The following is a 15,864-nucleotide window of genomic DNA, read 5'->3' as shown; positions in this document are numbered from 1 at the left end:
ACAAGTTTCATTTCTTCAGTCCAACGTCTCACGTCTCATGTCTCATGTCTTACGACTAACTTCTCACGTCTAACCTCTCACGTCTCACTTCACACGTCACACTTTTCACGTCTTATTTCTCATGTTCCATATCTTACTTCTCAACTCGCACGTTTGATGTCTTATTTCTCAATGAAGAATTAAAATTAGCACGTGAGAACTGAAACGTGAAGGGTCAGATCTTAAAAATGAAAAGTGAGATGAAAGATATGAGGAGTAAGTTTTGAAACGTGAGAAGTGTGAAATGAGACAAGAGACGTGAAAAGTGAGAAATGAAACGTAAGATGTGATAAGTGAGCTGTATAACCTGAAAAGTGAGAAAAAGGCTGTGAGTTTAGAAATGTTAGACGTGAGTCTTGAGAAGTAAGTCGCGAGACGTGAGAAGGGAGACATGAGATGTAGAGAGAGTTACCCGTGAAATGAGACATCAGACGTGCGAGATGAGGGCATAGACGCAAGAAATTACATAAGACATGAGACATCAGATGTGCGACGTGGGACTGAAGAAATGAAGCTTGTGTTGTGTGAAGTGAGAAGTGGGTCTATAAAAATAAGGCGTGAGACGTGAAGAGTGAAAATTAGCTCATGAGAAGTGAAACGTGAAGGGTAAGAACTGAAAAATGAAAAGTGAGACAAGAGATATTAGAAGAAAGTATTTAAACGTGAGAAGTGTGAAATGAGACAAGAGACGTGAAAAATGAGAAATGAAACCTAAGATGTGATAGATGAGCTGTTAGAGAAGTAAAAAATGGGACGTGATTTTTGAAAACTTAGACGTGAGAAATAAGTCGAAAGACGTGAGAAGTGAGACATGAAACATGAAGAGAGTGGCTTGAAAAATTAGGCATCAGACGTGCGAGGTGAAGTGATACGTGAGACATGAGAAATGAGACGTTAGGAGTGCGACGTGTGAAGTTAGACGTGAGGTTTAGACGTTAGAAATAAGACGCATGAAATGACATAAGACATGAGACGTGAGACGTGGGACTGAAGAAATGAGACATGTGAGAATTGGCACGTGAGAAGTAAAACGTGAAGGGTCAGATATCAAAAATGAAAAGTGAGACGAAAGATATGAGGAGTCAGTGTTGAAACGTGAGATTTGTGAAATGAGCAAGAGACGTGAAAAATGAGAAATGAAACGTAAGATGTGATAGGCGAGCCGTAAGATGTGAGAAATGAGACGTGAGTTAAGAAAAGTAAGACGTTAGTCGCGAGACGTGGGAAGTGAGACGTGGGAAGTGAGACGTGGGAAGAAAGACGTGAGAAGTGAATCGCGTGCAGTGAGCCGTTAGAAATTAGACGTGGAAAGTTAGACGTAAAAGCCGATATTAAACATGTGACAAGAGACGTGAGACGTGGGACTGAAGAAATGAGACTTGTGTTTTAAAGAAGTGAGACGTAGGCCTTTAAAATTGAGACGAGAGACGTGAAAAGTGAGGATAGGCATGTGAGAAGTCAAACGTGAAGGGTCAAATCTAAAAAATGAAAATTGAGACGAAAGATTTGAGAAGTAAGTTTTGAAAGTGAGAAGTGTGAAGTGAGACAAGAGACGTGAAAAATGAGAAATGAAACGTAAGGTGTGATAAGTGAGCCGTAAGCCCTGAGAAGTGAGAAATGGTACATGAGTTTAGAAAAGTTAGACATAAGTCACGAGACGTGGAATGTGAGATGTTAGAAGTGAGACATAAGACGTGAGGAGAGTGGCTTGAGAAATAAGACATCAAACGTGCGAATTGAGAAGTAAGATATGGAAAATGAGAAATAAGACGTGAAAAGTGGGACGTGTGAAGTGAGACGTGAGAGGTTAGACGTGAGAAGTGAGTGGTAAGAAATAACATAAGACATGAGACGTGAGACGTTGGGCTGAAGAAATGAAACTTGTGACTAAAGAAGTGTGACGTTAGACGTAAGAGTGAGAATTGGCACGTGAAGGGTCAAATCTGAAAAATGAAATGTGAGGCGAAAGATATGAGGAGTCAGTCTTGAATCATGAGAATTTTTAAATGAGACAAAGGACGTGAAAAATGAGAAATGAAACGTAAGATGTGATAGGTGAGCCGTAAGACCTGAGAAGTGAGAAATGGGACCTGAGTTTAAAAAAGTTAGACGTTAGTCACGAGACGTGGGAAGTGAGACATGAGTTGTGAAGCGAATGGTTCGATAAATGAGACACCAGACGTGCGAGGTAAGGAGTGAGATATGAGAAATTAGACTTGGGACATGAGAAATGAGACGAGACGTGTGAAGTGAGACGTGAGGAGTTAGACGTTATAAATGACATAAGACATAAAACATGAGACGTGAAACGTTGGACTGAAGAAAGGAGACTTGTGTTTTATAAGAGTGAGACGAGGGTCTTTTAAAGTGAGACGTGAGATGTGAAAAGAGAGAATTGGCCCGTAAGAAGTGAAACGCGAGGGGTCTGAAAAATAAATAGTTAGACGAAAAGAGAAAGTATTGAAACGTGAGAAGTGCGAGATGAGACAAGAGACGCGAAAAATGAGAAATGAAACGTAACATATGACAAGTGAGCCGTTAGATCTGAGAAGTGAGAAGTGTCGTGAGAAGAAAGTCACGAGACGTGAGAAGTGAGACATGAAACGTGAGGAGAGTGGCTTGAGAAATAGGGCATCAGACGTGTGAGGTGAGGAGTGAGACGTGAGACATGAGAAATGAGAAGTTAGACGTGAGAAGTTAGACGTAAGAAATAAGACGTAAGAAATGACATAAGACATGAGACGTGAGACGTAGGACTGAAGAAATGAGTCTTGTGTTTTGAAGAAGTGAGACGTGGGTCTATAAAAGTGAGACGTGATACGTGAAAAGTAAGAATTAGCACATGAGAAGTAAATCGTTAAGGGTCAAAGGTCAGTGAGACGAAAGACATGAAGAGTAAGTAATGAAACGTGAGAAGTGTGAAATGAGACAAGAGACGTGAAAAATGAGATATGGAACGTAAGATATGATAGGGAAGCCGTAAGACCTGAGAAATGAGAAATGGGACGCGAGTTTAGAAAAGTTGAACATAAGCCGCGAGAAGTGGGAAGTGAGACTTGAGAAGTAAAACATGAGACGAGAGGAGTGTGGTGAAGTGAGGTGAGGTGAGGAGTGAGGTGTGAGACAGTTGAGACGTGAGAAGTGAGACGTGTTAAGTGAGACGTGAGAAGTTAAACCTGAGAAGTTTGACGTAAGAAATGACATAAGACATGAGACAGGAGACGTGAAAAGTTGGACTGAAGAAATGAGACTTATGACTCAAGAAGTAACACGTGGGTTAATAATAGTTAAACGTGAGAAGTGAAACGTGAGGAGTGAAACGTGAGAAGTGAAACGTGAGAAGTGAAACATGAGAAGTGAAGCGGGAAAGTGAGAAGTGAAACGGGAAAAGGGAGAAGAGAAACGGGAAAAGTTAGAAGTGAAACGGGAAAAGTTGAATTGATACGTGAGAGCTAAGGCGTATGAAGTGAGACGTGAGAAGTGATACGTGAGAAGTTAGACGTAAGAAATGGCAGAAGACATGAGACATAAAAATTGAAACGTAGACCGGAGAAATGAGACTTATGTTTAAAAGAAGTTATAAGTGGGTCTTTAGAAGTGAGACGTGAGACGTGAAGAGTGAGAATTTGCACGTGAGAAGTGAAACGTGAAGGGTCAGTTCTAAAACATGAAAATTGAGGGAAAAGATATTAGGAGTAAGTATTGAAGCGTGAGAAGTGCAAAATGAGGCAAAAGACGTGAAAAATAAGAAACGAGACGTATTTAAGATGTGATAGGTGAGCCGTTAATCCTGAGAAATGAGAAATCGGACGTGAGTTTAGAAAAGTTAGACGTTAATCGTGAGACATGAGTCGCGAGACGTGAGACGTGAGAAGTAAGACGTGAAAAGTTACTATAAGGAATGAAATAAAATATAAGACGTGAGGTGTGAGACTAAAGAAGTGAGACGTGGGTCATTCATAGTGAGAAGTGAAGAATGATAATTGACACGTGAGAAGTGAAAAGTGAGAATTGAAACGTGAGACGTGAAACATGAGAAGTGAAACGGGAAAAGTAAGAATAAGAAGTAAGAAGTGATTAATGAGACATGAGCATAGAGTAATGAGAAAGGGTTCTTAACACGAGGGAAGTGAGAGATTAGAAGTGAGATGTCTCATGTCTCATATCTTATGAATGATTTCTCATGCCTCATTTCTAATGTCCCGTGTCTCAGGTCTCATGTCATACCTTCAAAGTCTTAGAGCTAAGCTTCTCCCAAATTAAAATAATTTGTTTTTTTTTGCATTAAATAGTCAAAAATCTTATTTTTACTTAGGAAAACAGAAATCCAGTTTATTCTTTCTTTAAACTTCCTTGCAGCACCATCATGGATATTATTGATTAGTTGCAGGCAAGGACACTTTCGGCGAATGAAAAATCGTCTCCAAGAAAAGCCGATAGCGACAGCAAAAAAAAAACAGGCCAAGATACTCCCTCTCAAACATGACAATTAATCATCCTGACTGGAGCAGTTCCGTTTCGATGATTGCCGCTGGCAGGATTTTCCTATCTGTCGGTTTTCCCTCATCATTCACGACATACACACTCTCTACAGCTGATAATGGCCAGGGAATTTTATTTCGGATGGGTATGAAGTCTGATACCCGAGAAAAGAACTTTATCAAAGACGTCCCACCGAAAACCGGGCTACACAATTGAGACGAGAGTCATTGATCCTTGGTAAAGTTTGGAGACAGTCTGAGCCACTTTAATGTCGTTTCAATCGATGGAAGAAAGCTGACAAATGACTAAATATGTTGGTTATTTCTGTTGGCTTAAAATCTAAAACAGGCGTCAAAAATGCGCTAAAATAGACTTAGTTGAAAATTACCGTAGATTGAATTCTTAGATTACTAGATAGATTCTCTCCAATCGAGATTTTTAAGGATTTTCAATCATCCTTTTCAGTTTAATTCCGGCTGTTCGACCTTTCCTATTCATTTCACTCATTAGCTGAAAATCGGATGTAACAATCTTCTCCAAAGACCATAATCTAATATGATGGACAATGTCTCGTTGTCACCGTTCCAAGTGTTCGCATTTGCTCCCCAAGCTCAGAACCCTGTGAATGTATTAGCTGAAGATTACCGTGCCAGTTATATGGCGACCGTAATGCTGCTCCGTATCCTGTACAATTTGAACCCTGGAGTTGGTCCGGTGAAATTGTTCAAATTTACGCATTTGTTGGTGCTTCTGCCGCCGTCATTTTTCCCCCCAGAGAGTGAGAGAAGGTAATTTTTATTTGTCGTAGGAAAACAAAAACAAAAACCGGACCGGAAGGACGGAATCCTCGCTGATCCGGAGGAAGACAAATTGTCTGTTAAAGTAATTTAGGTTAAATGTATCTGCTGGTTTTTCTCATATTTTTTTTTCCTGCTCTTCATCTGTCCGGAACAGTTTTCGCCGACGACCATTGTAATGAGGTGAAATGGCGAGTCTCGTTTTAATCATAGGAATACAAATGTCTTGTCCTTTTTTTCCTTCGCCTCCGAAGTTGGCTTTCTGATATGCTTTGGATGGACCAGAATTTTTCCGTCGTCCACCCCAATCCAAAGTGGACAAAGCGGTTGATTCCGGAGGGATCCGCCGATGTTTGTTTAGGTTATGTTTGGTGGCTTGGCTCTAATATGTGTACCGGAAAAAATGACAACATGCGTGACCTTTTTATGATCCTTCGATGTACCATTCTTGTACGGGTATGATTAATTGTAACGTTTTGGAAACCATATCGTTTAGCTTACGGGCTGATGTTGAGGAAGTCAAACTTGATTGAGGGTTTCATTAACATATCATTCAAATGAGTGATATAACTTGGGTTCAGTTGAAGTAAATGAGTGTAGGAACACTTGTGTATAATTTTTTATCCCATTTTTGTAGAGGACGGTTTGTTCACTTCAACGTTAATTTTTTTTAACTTGAATTTTCCACAGTCTTTAATTTACTTTAATTATCTTTAAAACATATTTTGCATACAGAGTAAATGTTTGCCACGATTTCAAGCAGATAATTTGATGGAAACTTTTAGCAATCCAAATCTTTGCTGGAAACTTCCAGCACTTGATCTGTTTAGCTAGAATTTTTCCAGCAATTTATCCGTATTGCTGGAAAATTAGTAATAGATCAGGCAGGTTAAGGATTTTTTTACTTTTGAGAGTGAACTTAAGGTGATTGAAATTGAAAGAGCTCGAAGTTTGATGTTGTCCAATAAAAAACTCTTAAAGCGAATCATTCCGTTAGTAGCTTGTTTAGCATGAATTTGACAAGAAATGTGTTTCTAATTTTACAGACAAATTCAATTTTTAAACTCCGGCTGGATAGTCGCTGAAAGATTTAGGAAGAACAAGCGATATGGTTAATTTTTAATGCAATTTAAATTTTTGTTTTATTTTTATTAATAAAACCAATTATTCATACCAAAACATGTGAAAAAATTTTACTTTAAGAAATATCAATTAAAAGAATATTTATGAAACCAAATCAATATGAACAGAACATTTGTCGGTTTCTAGCAAAATTGTCATATGATTGCTGTTTTTCCAGCAAATGAGTTTGCTGGTTTTTTCAGCAATCTCTATTGCTGAAAATTTTGCTTGAATACCAGCGGAACAAAAACCAGCAAAATTATGATGATTTCCAGCACAAAAAAAAGTTGTTTATGCAATGATGAATTTGAGTAGTTTTTAATCTTTAAATTTAAATGTAAAACTGTTTTTTTAAGCAGCTAAACTTTTTGAGTTCAACGGTTCAACTGGATTAATAGTTAAAAAATTATTTAGGAAATTGTACAATTGGCACTGTGGTGGTATCGACATAAGTTGTAGATACTGAAATTAACAGAAAAAAATTTCTTAAGCTAAACTCAAGTTGTTGGTATTTAAATTCAAAGAATCAGGAAATGCAATTGCACTAGAAGAAGATTAAAAATCAATTTTTGGCCATTTTTAGATTTTTTTATCATGTTCTAAATGGAATTAGCACTTTTCTTGTTTTGTTGAGAATGTGTTTTTTGTCGTATATATTTGTAATTGTAATTATTCTCCATAATTTTTAAGTTTTTTTTTTCCTTTTTTGTCTTATGTTTTAGTTATTTTTTAATAATGAGAAATTTTCATAATTTTTGTCAGTTTTAAGTAGGGGAGTGTGTCATGGGGAACTTTTTTAATTGGGATATCATGGGCCATTTTTGATTGCTTTATTACTTGTTTATTGTAAAAGATAACACAGAAAAAAATAAACCAGAAGGTTTTCTACATTTTAAGGTATCATAAGGCAGTTTTTTTTTTATTTTTATATAAATTAATTTACTAGAGTTCTGACTGTTTAAAAAATTTTTTTGTTTGTTTGTCTATGTTATCATGTAGAGAGTAAGAAATAACAAAAGATTTTAATTCAGTAAAATAAAATTAGAAACAGGTGAGAGTGAGAAAGCCTCTGTTGAAAAATAATAAAATATTTCACATTCCTAATCTTTCTAGGATAATTAATAATTTTCGTTGAAACACAAACAACAACTAAATTTGGACTCACTATTAAAAATTGTCGTTCAAAATATGCCCCTGCTAATTATGGTTAGCTTATGAAGTTGCAACACACTTTTCAGTAAACTTTTTTACCCACAGCGAGAAAATATCTTACATCCTGAGTAGCCAAATCAAGCAATCTATTCAAAGTAGGGTTGCCATCCGCCCCGCAAAAGCAAAAAAAATGTCCCGCCGTCCCTCTTTTTTCTGAGAAAACTTTTATGGTAGACTCAACCTTCTCCGATTCTACGACTTCAAAATAGTTGCTCCGTGCTTGATGAAAACGCTTCTTATAAAGTCTCTTCTCAATCATTTCCAACTACTGTCATTTTTTCTAATCTTCGTTTATCCATTTGTGATTTTAAAAACTAGAAATGCTCTTACTTGAAAAAGGTGTCATTCACATAAGGCTGTAAAAATTAAATAAGTTACATTGTTATGGAGTTTCACTGACTAACACTTGAAAACCCTAATTTAAGCCTCAATTTAAATTCATTTGTTCAACACAGAAGATCATTTATATATGATGTTCATTTGGTTTTTTCCCTCAAAATTAGCAGCATTTTTCAAAGTTTATATAAGACAACACTCGATAACTCGTTTAGTTCTTAGCATTTAAGGTTTCCAGAATATTTACGAGACATATCCGGACCGGGCGAATCCGGGCTATTTTATTATAAAATTTTCAACCCAAAACCCGGGCAATATTCAGGCCAATATGGTCAAAACCACGGAATTATTGAATAAAAAATTAATACATTTGAAAATATATTGTTATATCAAATAAACCAGCAGATTTAAAATCGAATTTTAGGCTTTCTAAAAACTGTTTTTGATAATTTAGATTAAACTTGCTCAAAAAAAGTCGTTTTTGGACGCAAAAATAAAAAAATCATCCGACCAACCGAGCCGAACCGAACTTTTTCTAAATTTTGTGTCAAATATCCGGGCAAGTCCTGGTAAAACCGGAAAATCTGGCAAGCTTATCTTAGCATCGCCATAACAATCTGGTTCAGTTAAGCGTTATTTGAGCACGTTCTAGTGAAGTTATCATTTTCCGATTCAAGAAAATATTTTTTAAGTTCCTCCCAAATGATGATGACTTTAGATGTTTCTCCCGAATCCTAGCAGAATCCCTTGAATGTAAAGCTTGCAAAAAATGTTAAATGCCGGATAAAATAGGAAAAGACTACCGAGGTATTTTTTTTTTTCAATCAAAAAATGAATGAATGGACGAGGTCAACTAAATAAACTTGTTAGATGGCAAAAACTCGACTGTTAAAAAAATATATAAACACTTTCTTCGAATTTCGGATTTTCAATTACTCTGAGTTACAACATTTTCGACGTAAGTGTTCGCAGTATACAAAGATGTAAGTTTTCTTGAGAATTCAATTTTTTAAACAAAATTCATTTCTCCATATTTTATTACGGGACTTGTGATATAGCTCAGTTGGCGAGTCAATTGCTTTTTGAGCCGATGCTCATGAGTTCGAGCCCATCGATCACAGTTGTACCGGATAAGTTTTTCAATGACTGTCCGCCAACTGCATCGTAGATATAAGTCGCAAATGACATAAAGATGTTAAAAAGACTATAATCGACAAAAAAATGTATTACATTCTTTGAACTATTCTAGCTGAAGGAACATATACAAATGAATGGGAATGGTCTTAAAAATTAAGTTTTTAAGAGTTAACAAAATGTCCCGCTTTTTTGACAATGTCCCGCTTTTTTCGTGAAATGTCCTCCTTTTTCTGAAAGTATCTGGTAAGCCTAATTTAAAGTCATCTTACGTAGATTCATAATTTATTTTTATTTAACAAGGAGTTTTGAATCTTACGCTCAATAACAGTATGAAAAATAGCTTAAAATCTATTCAAACTAAGATTTCGTGTTGAGATTCAGTAAAACCAGCTTTCATAATTCAGAACAAGCATACAATTTCAGTTTCAGGAAAAAACAACCTCCAGATTAAAATAGAGACTATCAATAGAGATGATTTCAATTTGAAAATTAGGCTATAGTTGATGAGGGTTAGGATCTCAAGTTTAATTTGATGCCTCAATTATATGGATTTCAAGACAGAGCCAGATTAAGATCTTGAAACATTCCTTTAAATAGCTTGAATACTTTCAGAGATCTAGAAGTGCATGTAAAGCGAAAAAAAATTTCAACACCATTATTTGTAATTGAATGCAACAATTCAAAATATTTTTTATCTTCTATGGAATCTTCAAATTAGTCTTAACCCTGTTATGCATGATTTTGTTCAATAGGTCCAGCAATTTCTAATCCAGTGAAATAATGTAATTTTAATTCGAATAACTCAACTGAACAGCTTTGAAGCCGTTAGTTTGCGTCTTATGGCAGTCATCAGTCATCAAATTAAAAATAATAATTTTGGAATTTGTTCATTTATTTCAAAACTATTTTGAAAAGTTTTGTCAAACATAGTTCATCAAGTGCTTGAGGATGTTTTCAATTGATTAAGATAAAAATTTCTTAAATAAATGTCTTAAAAATTTGAAACATCTGGCAATCAATTTCCCCGATTTACCGAGCAATGGAGGAAAATTAAATTTGTACGCTAATGAAAACTAAAAATGATATTTCATATGATATAATTCCAATTCATTGTTCTAGATGAGTGAAAAAGATCTGAACTGAACAAACTTAAATTCCAATATTATGTAAAAAGTATAAACCTAGAAACCGTACTTTGAACAAAAAATAATGAGGACAAATAGAAAATCTAACTTAAACTGAATTTTACATTTTTTTTAAATTAGTTTCATATTTTTATCGATTAACTTCACAGGACATCTTTAACTAAATGAACGGCAGCATTCAGCCTAAAAGTACTGTGGATCCGACCCATCCATCCACTCACCAATGGTTTGAAAACAGAATCGATCGACGAATTCAAATTCAAATGATGACGTAATGATGACGTTTATCAAAATGTTTATCGACGACTTTAAACCACATATTTCAGCGTTCAAAAGTTTCTTCAATCAAGCCGCAGTGAACAACATTAAACGAATAAAAATGTACCTTCAGGATGATTTCAGGAGATTACGACTCCCAATTTCCTCCAAAATTCAACTTAACATATTGGTATTAAAATTCAGTTTTCTGCCTATTTTGTAATCATAAATCGACCAGTATAGCCTCGACGGCTTTATAAGGGTCTTAATGTGATGGTAAAATGACCAAATGAGAGATCTAATGAAATGGTATCAATTGGTAGGTCTGTGAACTATGAACTCGATTTTGAATGGAAAGGATAATCAAAATATATAACGATAAAAAACTTAAATTTGAGTATTGAAAAGCGGAAGCAAAGCAAAACTTGAAAGTCATTTCGTTTAAATAAGACTTTTTTCTACCAGGAGATCCGAGATAGCGGTTAGAACATTCATTGAACCCCAACATATCGCAATCATGTATGAATTCTTCACATTTCCAAAAATCAATAAAACACTCAAATATAACAAAGCTGTCAGAAGTTATTCAAAATATAAAAAAAAATGTTTTTGACTTTTTTCATTGCATTCGGTCAACATTTGTGGTCAGGGGAACGCCATCAAACTACTGGTTAAATTTTTCGATGCAGATATTTTGCGAACAGCTTTGGAGGGTTAAGTAATGCTATATATGCACATTTTTTTCTATTCTTCAAATTAAATATACGTTCATCCAATTCTCGAAAAAAAAATATTTTCAATTTTAACTTACACTTTTTTTTCAATTTATTGATTTTGGTAACTCGCGGATCGCTGGTAACAGAGAAAGATTTGGTTCCGAATTCGTAAACGCTCCTTTAATCCGTTTGAAGTATGTGGGACGGATTAAAGGAGCGTTTACGAATTCGGATCCAAATCTTTCTCTGTTACCAGCGATCCGCGAGTAACCAAAATCAATATTTTAAAATCGTTTAGTGACCTTTCTCTTTCTTTCCTCCTTTCTAGATTCCAGCCTTTGCACTCGCTATGACGCTTCACCTGCTCGATGATGCCTGCTCCAAATTGTATAGTTTCGCACTTCCGGATAACTTAGGCCTTAGCTTGCATAAGCAACCCCACCGGCACTTGCGTACTTATTCGGTTAAGTTATTGACCTAAGTACGTAAATTTGAAGTAGTTCCTTTTTTTCTAATAGAGCCTTAACGTAGAATTAAGCTATTCTTCAAACACCACTTGAATTCAACTTTCAAGAATGATTCTTGTTTGTTTACTTTTCTACGTTTTGCTTCTAGCCTTCCCGCTTAATTTCAACTTTCTTTTCTCACTCTCTCATCGACCCAATTTGAGAACTGTCATCTATACGAGTGCGTTCAATGCTGTCGGCACGTTGGGCCCGTTCAGTGACAAAATTAAAGTCACTAAATAAAGTACCTACAGATTGATGAATCCTCACTCTTATGGAAACCGGGAGACAAAAAAAATAAGCGCCACCTTCAATGCGAAATTTTATTATATTGCTACACGCTAACTTCTTTTTGTGACTGTAAAATATTGCACAAAATCCAACTTTCAATGCGAAGATATTGTTTTAAATTTCCGTTTTCCGCCTGATTGTAACACTTTAAGAATCACTGAAAATATATAACATTAACAATGAAAGCATCTTCTTCGAAATTATTCACGGCACTTGAAGTAACCTAGAACAGGGGTGAGCAACCTTTTTAACCAACGCCGGGCCAATTTGAATTTCAAATTTTTTCGGCAGGCCCCACTCATAATAACACTAATTCGTATTATTTAATAACTTCATTTCCTAATGCTGGCTAACCGCTGTTAAGCACTTCTTTTCCAAGTGGGTCATTGATTATTAATTTGTAGAGGTTAATGGATAGTTTTCATAACAATAAAGATATTTAAGTTAAACATCAACCTTTTATAACCAACAAAAACAATCAAAAAGGAAATATTATACAGATTCATGTCATCATTTGTTTGAAATCTATAAGGCTGGAACAAAGATCAATTTCTTCTTTTGTCACCCCCCCCGCCCCCCTTCGAAATTTCCAAAAATCCGAAGGGGGAAATAAATAAAGTTTGAAGCATTTAATGTAAATTTCGAAAAAAAAATTCAAGAATCCAAAAGATTACAAGACGAAAAAAACAAATTTTGGAAGATGGAAGTCATTTCACCTTTTAAATTCTTGATTTTTTTTGAATTTTTCGATAAAAAATTACTAATTTTTTAGGTTTTGTGCAATAATATTGTATGCAACTTTGTTGCATACAAGCTTTCGTAAAATTTATTCCAATTTATTTGTTTTTCACATTATTTTTTATTGTCCCCCTCCCCCCCCTCGCGATGTTCCAACACTGAGTGACAAAAGAAGGATTTGAAATATGTTCCGGCCTAAGAGAAAGTGAATACCGTTTTAAATTCAAGTCGGACAATATTTACCAGCCGAAATTAGTTAATCATAGTTTTTTTTAATGGATATTTGTGAATTATTTAGTTTTTTTAATCTCTGTGAGCTTATTTGCAATTATTCGCTACCCCAAAAAAAGACACCATTTGCTTTGCTTTTTTATCAAAAGCGCAAATTTTTGAAAGCTTTTCACTTCTCATAAAAGTCGAGTGTACCATTTGATAGTTCAGCGATAACTCATTGATAACAAAACATTTTTTTCTTGGAAATCGCTATCTTCTCAGCATTTGACGATGAACTGTTATCAAAAATTGTAGATTTAAATTTCTCTTTATCTGTGCATCTTTTCGGGATTTTTTTTTTTTTTTTACAATTTCAATTTGTCCTCGAAGCTTTGATTTTTTTTCTACAATCGCATCGATTGGTTTTCTTTAAAAATCCTTTAAACTATTGAAATTTAAAATCCTTATGCAATAATCTATTATTGAGTTTAACTCAATAATGGATTATTGCATAAGAATATGAAATTTTCATAGTTTAAAGGATTTAAAAAAAAGAGAATGGACCATTTGGTTTTCGGATGAACATGGATGTGCACTAGGCCTTTGTATGAAAATTTCAAATTCTTAAATTTTTACACCTCCCATAACTTTTTTTGATGGGTTTTGCTGCCAGAAACAGCAATAAAAATTTTGGAAGCGATCCATTCAGTCCTGAATTTAGCGCAACGAGTATTAATTTTGTATGGAAATTTGTATGGGAAAACCAAATTTTTAATTCGATTGCCGATTGCCAGATATGTTCTGAAAGTACCAAAAAATATAACTTTGAATGAAAAATGTTTCTTGGTTCTTGCATTACATTTTATGTGATCAAAGCACCAACCTAAATTGTACCCCAGAAAAGATATTCAATGTTTTATAAAATTTTTGTTTTTGAAATTCATTTATTTAATTATATCGTTTTTGACTGCTTGTTTGAAAGCTGTGTAACAGTAGGATGGAAATAAAAAATCCCAAAAAACTGTTTTGCATTACCAGAGAATTTATTGATTTATAAAGCCTTTGCAAAAACATTTCATGCAATCATTAACAGCTCTAGCAAGTAAAGTCTGCCATTTTTGGATACTTTCAATGGATTCAGATTTTTTATTTTGAAATGGTTATAACTTTTTTTATGAAATTCTTAGCTGTTTATCATGTAAGCAAAAAATGAAGTTTAAGAATAGTCAAAACCAAAAATTAAAGATCGATTTCATTTCAAGCTTATTTGAATTTTCTGGATGATTTAATGTGCAAAAATTTCTTTTTCCATACAAATTTCCATACAAAATTAAAACGCGTTGCGCTAACTCAGGAATCAACCAAATCATCTCAAATTTTACACCGATGCTTGGTGACCTAAAAGGCATCGAAAAAACATATGGGAGCATAAAGTCATTTTTTGCAGCGGTCTAATGTGCACATCATGTCTTAACGAGACTGAAAACAGATTGTATACACGGTAATTTTGAATTACTCAGAGACTGATTTGTTTTGGCTCAGGAGTCGCATCATGTATGAAGATGAAAACAACTGAATTGGAATCAATCAAAATTCTGAGTTGTTTTTCTTCAGCGGTAGCGAAATTTTTTGACTTAGCGAAGACGCACACTATTTCACTGGAAGTGAATGAAAACAACTCAGAGCATCTCGAAAACAAAAGTTAATTGATCGTTTAGAAAACAAAAGCTAGTCGGACGGCGACAGGTAAAATTTTAAAATTATTTGTTTGTCTGTATTGAGCTAATTTGTTCCTCTTTAGGTTGGTTTTGCGGCGCAGCTTTTCGCCATTGGGATCGGTGAAAGTCTCGTCTGAATATCCGATCACACCAGACACCCTCGGACTGTCATCGGATAATTCGTCTGTTAGCAACAGGGGAATGATATGTGCTGCTGATCGAACAGCATTAAATGCTGGTTACTGATCATCAACTATGGTAAAAAAAATGCGACGGGTAAGATTTATAAATTTACGAATTTAGTTTATTTTCAGCGATCCCTAATTTTGTTTTTCTTCTCTATAGGTCTACTCCAGCCGGGTGTGGCAGGCGATGGCAACGGGTAGGATTGTAAAGTTTGTTTTATTTTTATGCATTTACCTGTTTTGTACCCTTTTAGGATGGTTTCCACCGGATACGGTGAAACATTTCGTCGCTGAAATCGATGGAAGCCCCAGCTGAGTAGCAGAATCCACCGGACGTCTTCCAGTTTGAAACGTCAAATTACTCCGGATGCGGCGTTGGTTTTCGGAAGTCCCGGCTGACCAGCAGACCACTCAGGATGCCCTCCGGGATCAAATACGCAATAGGAAAATTCGTCGGTTGGCAGGAGGACAAAAAACTTTTGAACTTTCGAGGACTGCTACTTTCGAACATAAGAAAATGTTGGCTGCTACTCACCAACTTGGGCAAAAAAAAGTTACTGGAAATAAACTAATTTTAAATTAAACATTTACTTTAACTAGATTTAGTCCGAAATTTCAATAATTTTCTTTAAAAAAAATATAATCCCTTTCGAAACCGTGCCCAAATTTTAAAAATTCTGAGTTGTTTTGGCTCAGATCGTTCAGACGCTTCTTAAAAATGCCTGATTGAAAACAACTCAAAATTCGCGAAAACCCCTACTATTCATTTCTGAGTTTTGCCGTTCTAATCAAAATTTGAGTTTTCCCAGTTTTGGAGCATTTTGAATTGTTTTCCTTCAAATCTGAGTCAATGAGAATTAGAGTGTAGGCCATGAAAATCTACCGGGGAAGAAAAAAGTTATGAATTGAAGAGGTAGTATTTTTTTTTTTTCAAAGAAAAAGAATGGCAAAGAGTTACTGCTAACGACT

This window comes from Uranotaenia lowii, chromosome 3 (genome assembly GCF_029784155.1).
Source record: "Uranotaenia lowii strain MFRU-FL chromosome 3, ASM2978415v1, whole genome shotgun sequence".
Lineage (NCBI taxonomy): Eukaryota > Metazoa > Arthropoda > Insecta > Diptera > Culicidae > Uranotaenia > Uranotaenia lowii.
The sequence above is the reverse complement of the archived record's forward strand: the minus strand, read 5'-3'. Positions refer to the sequence as shown.